Here is a 12,500-nt window from a genome sequence, read left to right on the forward strand (position 1 = left end):
AGCCTCTACTTTACTTAAGTCAATTGATATGCCTTCACCTGTTATTACGTGCCCTAAAAATAGGACTCTATCTCACCAAAATTCACATTTTCTAAACTTGTCATAAAATTGCTTGTTCTTTAAGACTTGAAGTACTCTCCTCAATTGTTTAGCATATTCTTCTCTACTATGAGGATAAATAAGGATATCATCAATAAATACAATGACAAACTTACTGAAAAAAAATCCTTAAATATTTGATTCATCAAATCCATAAAAGCTACTGGGACGTTTGTCAACCGAAATGGCATCACTAAAAACGCATAATAACTATATCTCGTACTAAATGTCGTCTTAAGGATGTCTTCTTCCTTTATCTTTAGTTGATGATATCAGATTGCAAATCAATTTTTGAGAATACAAATAATCCATCCTCGGCAGTGGATATCTATTCTCAGTAGTTACCTTATTCAACTCTCAATAATCTATATACAATCTCATTGTTCCATCCTTCTTCCAAACAAATAATATTGGTTCACCCTACGGTAAAAAGCTAGGTCTAATAAAACCTTTATCCAACAACTTTTGTAATTGTAACTTTAACTCTTTCAATTTAGTTGGGGACATCCTATATGGAGCTTTGGAAATTGGAGGTGTTCTTGGAATTAAATCAATCACAAATTCTATCTCACGATCTGGTGGTATTCCAAGTAGATCGTAAGGAAATACCTCTGAAAACTCTTGTGCCACTAATACATAATTAAGATCCAAATCGTGTTATGGTTCCATAGCCATAACATTAACCAAATACCCTACACACACATTATTTAGTAATTTTTGTGCTTTCAATGCCGATATAATGGAGAATCTGGAACCTTTTTCCAATCCCACTAAATTTGAATGATTCATCATCCAAAGGTTGAAAGGTTACTATCTTCTTCTTACAATCTATAGTAGCTTGATATTTTGACATCCAATCCATACCTAAAATTATATCATAATCTCTCATATCCAACACAATTAAATATGTATAGAGTTCTCAATTTTCTATAAGAATCATATATACTCTTAAGAATCATACCTTAAAACAGTGAACTAACTCAGCTGCTCAAAGCTTTCAATTTCAACTTCTTGTTTTCTACTTCTTTTTGGCTCTTTTGCTCTCTATTTCACTTGAAATCAATTAGGGATGAGTTGAAGGAGTTAATATCTTATATAGGAGGTATATATGAAGTCTTTAAGGAGCTTGAGTCGTGTATAATGCTTAGGAATAAAGAAAATATCTATAAAAAGACAAGTAGCATCAAGCATGAGGTGATTTTCTAGTAAAAATATGATTTTACACGCGTCATTGTAGTAGAAAATCAAGTGTCTTTGACCTATCTTAGTGTGTCTACAACCTAGTTTAATTGCCTTGGGATCCTAAAATGATTTATAGAGTTAATTCCTTAACCATTCATTCGATTCCTTAATCGATTGGTGCTAGCTTCTCAACTGACGTCAACAATTTGCACTTCTTATAACATCACATGAACCTAATATTATTGTATTGTGATCGTGACACTTCATAACTTATGTCTCAAATATCTTAACGACTTAGATAGGGGTTTAGGGTAACCAAGATTAACCGAATTAAAAGCAAGTAACTTTACCGATAATGATTCCAAATAGAATACAATCATTTAACACGTCAATAGCCAACATCTAGATTAACCAAAATTTATACTATAGCTCAATGTAAGATTCACCACATAAGTCGAGGTTCGAAGACTAACACCATATAGAATCTTAAAACCTCAATGAACCAATGTACCATAATAAGATAAAACAATTTCAAACTATTGATGCAAATGTAATGGCAATGTAAATAGCCAGTAATGCATAAATTATATTGGCTAAATGGATAAAGTGAAGTTCAGGGTATTACAAAAAATAGGAAAGAGCAACATTACTTTCGGTACGTAAAATTGTAGTATCTTCAATGGCACTGAGTGTGAGTTTATATAGCAAAAAAATGAGAGATTGTCATCGATGGATGAAAAGACGTGGCCTCATTCTGCTGGCCGAAGTGTCTCCTCCTAAGTCTTTATCAATTGTAGGCTGGTCGGCTTTAATGATACTGACCATCAGCTACCTTATAGTATAGGCTTGACATATTGACTTGGAAGAGTGGCCACTGTAGAGAGATCAAATCAATCAATCATATGAAGCTTTTGTATAAGTGGCCTTTTAAAAGAGGTGAAGTGGAAGAAGTCTTTCCCAATGAATAGGATAATTACCTCGGGTCACTTCTATAGCAGGTTATAGCATCATCTCAACCATGGAGGGTCGACCTTCACATGGCATCTTAGTGAAGGTGATGCATCACTTCAGCTACCTTATATATGGCCCCATCTCGACTGAGTAAGACAGTGAAGTGGATTGTGGACCTTATTATGCTTGCTAGCTGGCTACTATATAACATTCTCTGGAGCTTCATTAGAAGAGATGTAGCAATAGTCCCCCAAGTCCAGATATGAATGTTTATATAATGTGTGAACTTTTGAGTATAGCAAGTCATAAAGTTGTGGGTGATCTTGTCGAAATGATGCTTTAGCTTGGAATATTTTACCTTCTTTTAGTGAGGTGGTTTTTTTTTTTTAAGTTGTGTGATTGAGCATAACATAATAGTCTCCAAGTTCAAATATGAATATTTGTATCTTACATGGATTTAAAATGTTGAAGAGATATTTTTGATACCTTAATGAGAAGCTATGCGAACAAGGAATTGTAAAGGAAATGTCTTATCATAAAGTACGAGGCTCTGAAAGATAGGCAACTTGATGAAGCTGGAAGGTAGCGGCCAAGTCATAGTGTGGAGGACGAAGCTTTGAAAGATAGACAACTTGATAAAGCTAGATTCCCTTTGAAATGCTTTGCACCTTTCCATCAAGGCGACATAAACTTTCTTTCATGATGGATGATTAATCCATGCCTCGTGGTTTCAAGGTGGGCTCTCTTTTAGATGCTTCGAACCTCTCATGCTGAGGTGACAAAAGACTTCATTTTATGGTGGATAATTAATCCATGCCAAGGGCTTTGCATGGTGGATGATTTATCCATGCAAGGAATAATTTGGTCTACTTTGTAGGTTTCAAAGTGGAGTCCTTTTGGGATACTTCGCACCTCTCCTGTTGAGGTGACAAGGGACTTCATTATATGGTGGATAGTGCATCCATGTAAGAGATAAAGTCGGCCTTATAGATTTCAAGGTAAGCTCCCTTTAGATGCTTTGCACCTCTCCTGTTGAAGAGATAAGAATGAGGTAACTATGTTTTAGCTAATAAAGAAGTTCATAGGCGAGGATGATGTTTTATATGGAGGAAGCATTAATACATAGGCAAGGATGAGGCCTTACATAGCGAATGTACTAACGTATATAGGTAAGGATGCAGCTTTGCATGGCAAAAACATTGATGCATAAGCAAGGATAGCGAAGGCGATGTTATAAAGGCAAGGATGAGACCTTGCATGACGAAGGCACCGATGTATAGATGAGGTCCCATTATGGGGATGAGGCTTTTCATGACGAAAGTGCTAATGCATAAGAACGCATTAGATCTTGCATGGTGGAAGCGCTAATGCATAAGCAAGGATGAGGCTTTGCTTGGTAGAAGTGCTGATGCATGGGTAAAGATAGGGATGTCAACGAGTCGAGCCAAGTCAGCTTGAGCTCGACTTGGGTAAAATGTCCTAATTTTTTTCGAGCCCGAGCTGAGCCGAGCAAAAGCTCGATCAAAAAAATTTATGCTCGATCCGAACTTTTGGCTAGGGCCTTTCCTAGCCAAGCCCAACAGGCTCTTTTTTTATTATAATATATAGGTAGTAGCCTGCTACCTTATTTTAAGACAGCAACATGCTGTCTTTAGTTTTTTTCTAAATATATACATAAAGGTCCACAAGCAGAGCTCACGAGCCTGGGAATCCAAATTGGGGCTCGGCTCGAGCCTCGAGTCGAGCTAGCTAGGACTTTTTTTGGGCCGAGTCGCCAAGCCCGATTGCCATCCCTAGGCAAGGATAAAGACACTTGAAAAATTTATAATTACAAAGTTCAAGTCTCATGTTCGAAGGAAGAAGCCTCTAAACGTATATGAAATATTTGTACATAGGCGAAGTCCCATGTTTTAGTGACGAGGCCTTCTTTCATCAAATATGACCCATATTTTAGGGGTTTCCCTTCTTTAGAGGTTGTTTAATTCATAACCACTTATTCAGAAGCCTCCCCTTCTTCAGGGGCTATTGTGGTCATGACATCTTCTTCAGAGGCTTTTTCTTTTTCAAGGGCTCCCATTATTTAGAGAATTCCACGATATCATTGTCTTTTCCTTGTTTAGGGGTCTTTCATTCATTAGGGGCATCGATCATTTCCATATCAGCCGTCACCACATTTTCCTAATATATGAGTATTTGGTGACTGTCTTCCTCTCTTCTAATGATTGAGCTAGTGGCCTCTTTAGATACGGCCAACTACTAAAGGCTCATCAACTTCATCAAACTCTTAAGAGCTGCATAGCCCATCCTCATTATCCTCATCAGCTTGTTAACAAGGTAGTTGGGCATCAAAGCTTGCTCTTTTGATGCCTCGGTTGACTTCCTTTCTTGCTTATTTCTAGGTTGGGGGTCATTATCTCATTACATTTGGTTATGGGGCCTGAATGTGGAAGGCTACCGTCGTGGCCTATTTCTAGGACGTTGATGCCTTCTCTATCAAAGACACTGGCAAACTTTTAGGTCTTCGCTCTTTTTTGTAAATCTAAGGCAAATTATCCTCTCTATTGAACGAATCATTCGAAGGTTAGGTAAATGCATAATTTGTATACACATAAACCCTTACATTCCTTTCAATAAGGTTGACAACCCTTTTGTGCCTTTCGGATTGACCCCTATCACTTTGTACTTCCTCATCTTCTTGCTGGTTTTCCCATTAAGCTTATTGTCCTTGGAAGAGACCTAGTTAAGTCAAGTGGTGAAGCATTTGAGTACCCACTTGTCCTTACATTTGTAAAAGGAGCTGTTACATTTTAGAGTTTTGCTTTATAATATTCCTCATGTTAGCGACCATTTCAATCACTTCCATTGCGGGCGAACTACGATCGTACTGCCTATGTGATGATGAGGTCGGCGATGGATGACATAGGCTCGAATGGCCTCTTCATCAGATGCCTCCTTAGCTCTCCTTGAATTTCTATCTTCTTTGATTGGACTTATGGTGAGTGGAGGCCTATTTTATTTAAGTCATCTTCTCTTTAAATCCTCATTTTTCAAGGAAGATTTAGAACACCTAATAGCAAAGAATACTCAAAATTTATAAGATCAAAACCTTTCCTCAAGAGAAAAGTTGAAGCACTTTCTAGCAAGTTTTTTCCATGGGGATTGCTCGTGGTTAATAGTATAATTTTTTACAGACGACATTAATATGTTGAACTCGATTTCTACACAGATGAAGTGACCAACAAATATCGGCTCTACTCATGTCCACATAGTACAGATGACGTTAATATGTTGAACTCGATTTCTACACAGATGACGTGACCAACAAATATCGACTCTACTCATGTCCACGTAGGTAAGATCCTACATAATTAGACAAATCGTTAGCCACTCGTAACCTTCTCCAGTGGTGGGGAGATGATCGTGTGCACTCCAACGATCAAGTCAGTCAACTTGTCTAATGTGTTTTTGGTTTGGGACGTGAGCTAAAAAAGCGCTTAGACACCAAGGGTTTATAGGATAGCAAAAAGGAGAGAGCAGTCTTACTTTAAATGTATAAAATTGCATTACCTTCAAATGACACTGAATTTAAGTTTTTATAGTAAAGGAGGAATTGTCATCGTTGGATGAAAAGACATGTGGCTAATCCTGATGGCTAAGGTATATCTTCCTAGTTGTCACTCCATCAATCATAGGTTGATTGACATTTAATGTTTTTGATCATCAACCTCCTCATGGCCTAGACCGACATGTAAGGAGTAGACTTCACAAGTTGGCTTAGTAGAATGGCTGCTGTAGAGAGGTCATGTCAAAAATTTTGTAAGAGAGATTTCTTGAAAGAGGTGAAGTGCGAGATGTCTTCACTAATGAAGAGGCTAATTGCCTCGAATCACTCCTACAGTTGGTTATAGCACATCGTCTCGACTATGGTGGGTTGGCCTCTACATGGCTCCTCAATCGAGGTGATGCATCATTTCAGCTAACTGCATATATGGCCTTAGCTCAACTAGGTAGGATAGTGATGTGAAGTGTGGGCATGTTTATGTTTATTAGCTAGTTGTCACGTCACATTCTCAGAGGTAACAATAACATCTTGGTTGGTTTTTTTTTTTTTTTAATTACAAAACAAGGGAATTATGGTCTTTTCAATAACAAATCAGACTTTTTATTTTTTTATTTTTTTATTTTTTTTAACAACCATTTATGTCATTAAGGATTCCAAAATGCATTATTTAGTGTTTAAAATTAAATAAATTGTATCAAACAAACGCGTCTACCATGCATAAGTTGTGGAGCTCAGGGTGTAAATTTCCCTTAAAAGTTGGTTCTTCACATGGTTACTATACTTCTGTTTCCTGATGATTACTGAACCATAAAAGTATTTCGTAGTCATTTTACTGTCAAAGTTGATTCAGAACTCGTTTTCTTATTCGTTTTCCATCCATAATCTATTATTCCCAATTATTTGAGAATTAACAATTTCATTCTTAACTTTATTACAATTGTTAAGCAAACATTCATAGAGAGAGAGAGAGTAGCAAACGACAAACAATGTTCAATTTTTTATTTTTATTTTATTTTATTATATTTTTTAACTAATTCATCACAAATGTAAATTACCTCAAGAAGAGAACAAACTTTGACAAAAATACACCCAGTGTTTGATATTCGAAAGGAAAAATATGACCAGCCGACATAGTACCCACTTTCAAGTTTTATGGAAATGTATTTTTATTTTTTTCCATTTCATACCTGTATGCCATAAAAAGACCAATGCCACTCATTTATAAAGTTACATAATACTTTACATAAAAATGAGGTGTCAAGAGGGATTTTTTTTATTATTATTATTAAGTTGAAGAAAAATTGCCCAAATTATATCTCATATATGTAAACAATTATATACATATAACAAATTGTTAAAAAAAAAAAATAATTAAATAAGAATATTTGTTCAAATCTTGCCCAGGTGATACTACTTTCAAAACGTATAAAATTTATGTTTATTTTTATAATGAAAAAAGAAATGGTATTTCAATATTTGTATTTTTTTGAATCTCAACCAACAATACCTACTCCCAAGTTGTATAGGAATTTTTCTTTATATTACACTCGTATGAAACAACAAAATAAAACTTCAATACTTAAAATATTCAGCCTCAAGTTACCAGTAACTGCTCTCAAGTCTCAAGAAGGATTTAAGGGGATAAAATATACATATATATTGAGCATGATCTATCTGAATAACAAGCTTGCTTCATGAAAAGTCTGAACTATTCAATTTCCTAACTGATAAACTGCACATCAAAGGAAATATCTGAACCATCCACCCATAGTTTGCTGTACAGAATGTACTTGATTCCCGAACGGCTGAACACAACATACAGCCATTACATCTACCAACGAGAACTGAGTTAAAACCGAGGGGAAACACATTTTATCAATAGCTATCCGTAATTGACTTATATGCACATCAGCCATTCATATGTAGCAGTTGGGTTCACCTTTATCCACAGAAGGCAGCATCCATTGCACGAACTATTGAAGCAGTATCGAACCGAAAGTTTCTAAAGCTCTTTCCAGGACCTTCAGAAGGATGCATGTCAGCCACTGGTTTACTTGGCTGGCTCTCTGTTGTTGAGCTGCTTCCGGTAGAGCTGTTCTTTGCCTTCCAAACGGTTATTCCTTCAAAATGCACGTACAAATTGTCAGTAAATCAAATCCTGGAAAAGCACTCTTTTAGATTCCAACAACAGAAAGATGATAAGGAAGCAATAAATTCATTTTACTCACTAAACTTAACTTTGAATCACTATATTCACCGATTTCGTTTAAGTCACTCTATCTAGGGAAATTTGCAGACGATGTCCCATACCTTTCAAAAATGCGCAGTGCAATTACAAACTGTTAAATTGTAGCAACTATGCTTCAAACCTTGCAATAAATGTGCGCCCGAAAGATCTCGGACGGTTTCTGTCCAAATGCCGTTAGTTGACCAAGAGTCAACTGTTTGACCTTAATTTGACCAATTGTAAAAAGGACAAAAATATCACTTAAACATTTTTTTCACTTAACACTCTACTGAGGATCTTACACAAAGTTAGATCTTATACTCCTTTTATAAGTGCCAATTCTTGAATTAGGTTGTTATATTTTCGCCAGAAAAATATGGAACCATGGTTTAAATACTTAAACTCACTGCAATCAGTCCTTTCATACTGATTTATAATATCCTTCCTCTAGAGGCTCCATCAGAGAATTTTGAACATGTAGAAGAAATTTGGATCTGGTTTCGTCGGGAGACCAGAGGTCTAAAACTAAGATTTTCGACCCAAACCCAAGGAGAAATCTTCAAGTTGGTTGTGGTCCAAGCTTGTCAGGGTGTCCCAGGGTTGAGGGAAGAGATTTAAATTGGGTTCACGAACCAAAATTCTGGCCCAGATCTGGTTTAGCCGTGAAACTAGATCAGATTGTGACCAGGTGGAGGAATGGATTGGGCCAAGATAGGGATGAAGGTGGTTGCGGTGGCAGGGGAATAGGTGGGTAGGATAGGTGGAAAAGATCTATACTTTCTTTTTTGTAATTTCTTTCCTTATCAATTATTAGTTGTTTTCTTATTTTAATTACATTAATTTAATAATGTTATGAGACAATAGTGTCCTTTTTAGAATTAGTCAAATTAAGCTCAAATGCTAGACTACGTTTGTCACTTGGACAAAAATCGCTCAGAGGTTCTTTTGGTGCATATTTATTGAGAGGTATGAACGAAGCTATAGGATTTAAAGGCTTAGGAGAGCACTATATGTTTTCAAAAGTTTGGGACCGATAGTGCAAATTTTCCCTCTATCCATTACTATTAGTTGATAAGAACTAATTGTTCTTCCTACGTGGTATCATGTGCCCCTTTAACATGCAAAGAAAGCTTGCCAAATGTGCAAAAACAAAGAAAGAAAAGAAGAAAGAAAAATGAACAATCTACCAGTCACCCCCAATCCCACCCCACCCCACCCCATCCTCCACTGTAGCAGACATCACCAAGCAAAATTTTAAGCTTCTGAAAACAGAATGATCTAAAATGTTGCTGCTCATTAGGGGTGAAATTTTCGGGAAAATCAAATTCTAGAAATGCTCCACCATCCATCATGGGCATGGAGGTGGAAATATATGGAGTCACCATGTTGCAAAGCTATTCTAATATCAATGAACATTACCTAGCCCAATAGACACAAGTGTGATTGTCAAACAGAAATCAAAGGTACGTTCATTTATCAATTACAATATGAACTTTGGTTATTATCATTTAGTTTTCATTGGCAAGACCTTTAATTGGCATTCATTGACAAGATCGGAAAAAGGAGATGAGTTTTAATCATTTTCCTTTTTATCAGTTCAAATATGTCTATGGGTGGAAAAAATGACCTGACCAATCCAGACCAAACCAAAACCAAACCTAGCAGTTCAGTTAGGTTCTACAAAAAAAAAATTAATGATTTCGGTTCTTAGAACAAAGAACAATTTGGTTTTAATTTTGGTTCTTGGTTATGGAACTAACAACTTGAACCGAGAACTGAACTCAAATTTTATTTTATATATATATAGCAAATCAATGAATCACACAAAAATCTAACTTTAAAAATTACAAGTGTGAAATGGACAAAAAGGTCATTTACCATTAAATTTTACCTTACCACCTGTCAAACTAAGCCTCCAAGCCTTAGACCTAAATTCTACATCATCTCTCTCCTTTCCAATTTTGGACACACGCTCATACTCCTACACCACAGCTACCATTACATATGCTGAATGCTTGATGTTTAGTTTTCTGATTTAGTTATGTTTTACTAACTTATAGATATGTAGATAGATTTTAATTTGCATTTATCATATGAAAATTTAAGTAATGGAACCAAGACCGAACGATTTAGCCCCCAATTTGGTTCCCATATCTTAAAAAAACTATTAGTATCATTTACTAAAAAAAAAACAAATAAATAAAACATTGGTTTATGGTTCCATTCAATTCACTTGGAACTGGAACCAAATGGAACTATTTCCACCCTGGATATGCCCTGTTGTGTTTCTACCTTCTCTTCGAGGTTAACAACATAAAAGATAGAGTTGATTAGAATATTTTCGAGAGTAAGAAACTCTCCTGTAGATTAGCGTAAAGCTAAGGTAGATTTCCAGGATATTCAATAGGACATGGTATAACACCCCGAAAAACCCTAATAGTCATTACTCTTGAAATTAGGACCTTAGGGTAAGAAAAGTAGGGGACCGAATCCATGACTTCCTATAGTTTAGGGACCATATTGAAAGATGGCCGCCCATATTTGAGAAACCCGAAGCTCAATTTTCGAAACTTGCAATTTTTAGGTTAATAATAAATTCCCATAAATGAGCCACTTTTTTCTCTCTAGTTATAAAAGAGACTTGCCATACACACGATTAATCAATTGACTATGGAATTTCAATTCTTCGATACAGACCCAAACCAAGCCGTGCCCAGGCCCAGTATGTTCAATTTCAAATTCTCATGTATGACCTACGTTACGAATTCCAAATTTTAAATACGAAATACAATTAATTGTGGCTCACTTATTGATTTTTATCTCATTGTTTATAATATTCCCATTTTTAAGTAATTAAGGTTCGAGATATTAAAGTTTGGAACCCAGCAGTGGTCTAACAAAGAAAACAATTTGCTGAATTTATTTTTATGTTTTAATAATTGTTTTCCTTTCCAATTAATGTAATGTTGGGATAATGTTATTCTTTATGAAAATTAAGGGGTCATTTGTTTTCCATTTTTGTAAAAATGAGAATGAAAAATATAGTTGTTATGGGCCCCATACAAGAAATATAAATTCAAATTTGGTGACTTGATATGATGGATAACGGTCAGATTTTTCATTTTAATGAGGAAAGAATGAGAAACAAACAGGGCTAAGTATTTATATCACGATACGTGATCAACGATTTTAAGGGTAAGATTTTGGTAGTTACACATTGTCCTGGAAGGTTGTGAGTGATCAGGTTGGCAGAGGGATTGCTTGCAGGATATTATTTTTTGTTTCTCTTATTTGCTCTTCTTTCTGCATTTCCCCCCTTTTTTGTCTTTTACACGTGTCAAGCCAACTTAGTGCATAATGTGACACGTCACATTCAGTTAGTTGTATCAGCAGATGGTAACGAAGTACTTTAACTGAAACGAAAAGAGAACTTCAGATAAAAAATTGAAAGAAAATTAAGTTTTAACAAATGAAATTTTGCTAGAAGTAGGATGATTTTCGTTTTTACCCCCAGTAGACTGCACAGTCCATGCAAGCACTAATTTCTGATGACAGGCTATATATTGATGCTCAATATGCTTGAGGGATCTCTGACAATTATATGTATGGATGGATGTTCAGCCAACTTTGTCTGAGGTATTTTCTAACATAAGTGTGCTTCCTATGCTACTTCAGCAAGGTATTTCCCCTAATTAACAAAATCTTAATTTGCGAAATATCCACTGTCGATTAGGTACAGATTTAAGTAGTCATTGGAAAGGAGGAACTTTAAACTGCACCAGTGATTTTATTAGATAGTAATTACATAATTTATATGATAGTAAATTTGGAAATTTATGAACACATGCTAGAAGTTAAGCACACTATCAGGAAAGGCACACACTCCAGGCACCAGCTTCTTACATATATCCAAGGTCAGGAAGAGGTGTCAAACGTCAGATACATTAAACTGAGAACAAATTACTTTCGGCCAGGTCACAAAGGGGACCAATCATCATGAAAATTCATCAGAATTTTTACCCTAAATAAGCTAATCTTTTAAATGGTGTAAACTTCTTGGTGCCAGGAAATTTATTTACAAGGATTTATTCATGCTGGCACAAAACAAGCAGAAGAATCCAACCAGAAGGAAAGTGATTGTGTGCTAGGAAATTTAGTTACAAGGATTTATTCATGCTGGCACAAAACAAGCGGAAGAATCCAACCAGCAGGAAAGTGATTGTGTGCATAATTTCGCATGCATTAGAATAATAATCACACCCATTAAAATGGCATAGCAACGCAACGCCTGGNGATTTTTTCCTTGATTTAGTTTCCTTTCTTTTCTCTTGTAATCTCCTATATATTACCATGTATTATCAAAGGTGAAATAAGAGTGTTATTCCATCAATTATTCACGTCATGGTATCAGAGCCCTAGGGCTTTTTCGGGGATTTATTTCTTGACTTCGTGCAGCCTTCATTGCTGCCTCCCAGTTTT

The 12,500-nt window shown here is 35.8% G+C and overlaps 1 long non-coding RNA gene across 1 annotated transcript; it reads right to left on the bottom strand.

Moving 5' to 3' along the window:
* Window positions 1–7,346: 7,346 nt before the first annotated feature.
* On the bottom strand, window positions 7,347–7,950 carry LOC111407562. The gene is made up of 2 exons (XR_002705130.1): window positions 7,734–7,950; window positions 7,347–7,638 (listed from the first exon to the last, which is right to left on the bottom strand). It is a non-coding gene; the product is annotated as an uncharacterized LOC111407562 (long non-coding RNA).
* Window positions 7,951–12,500: the final 4,550 nt, after the last annotated feature.

This window comes from Olea europaea, chromosome 13 (assembly GCF_002742605.1).
Source record: "Olea europaea var. sylvestris chromosome 13, O_europaea_v1, whole genome shotgun sequence".
Taxonomy (NCBI): domain Eukaryota; kingdom Viridiplantae; phylum Streptophyta; class Magnoliopsida; order Lamiales; family Oleaceae; genus Olea; species Olea europaea.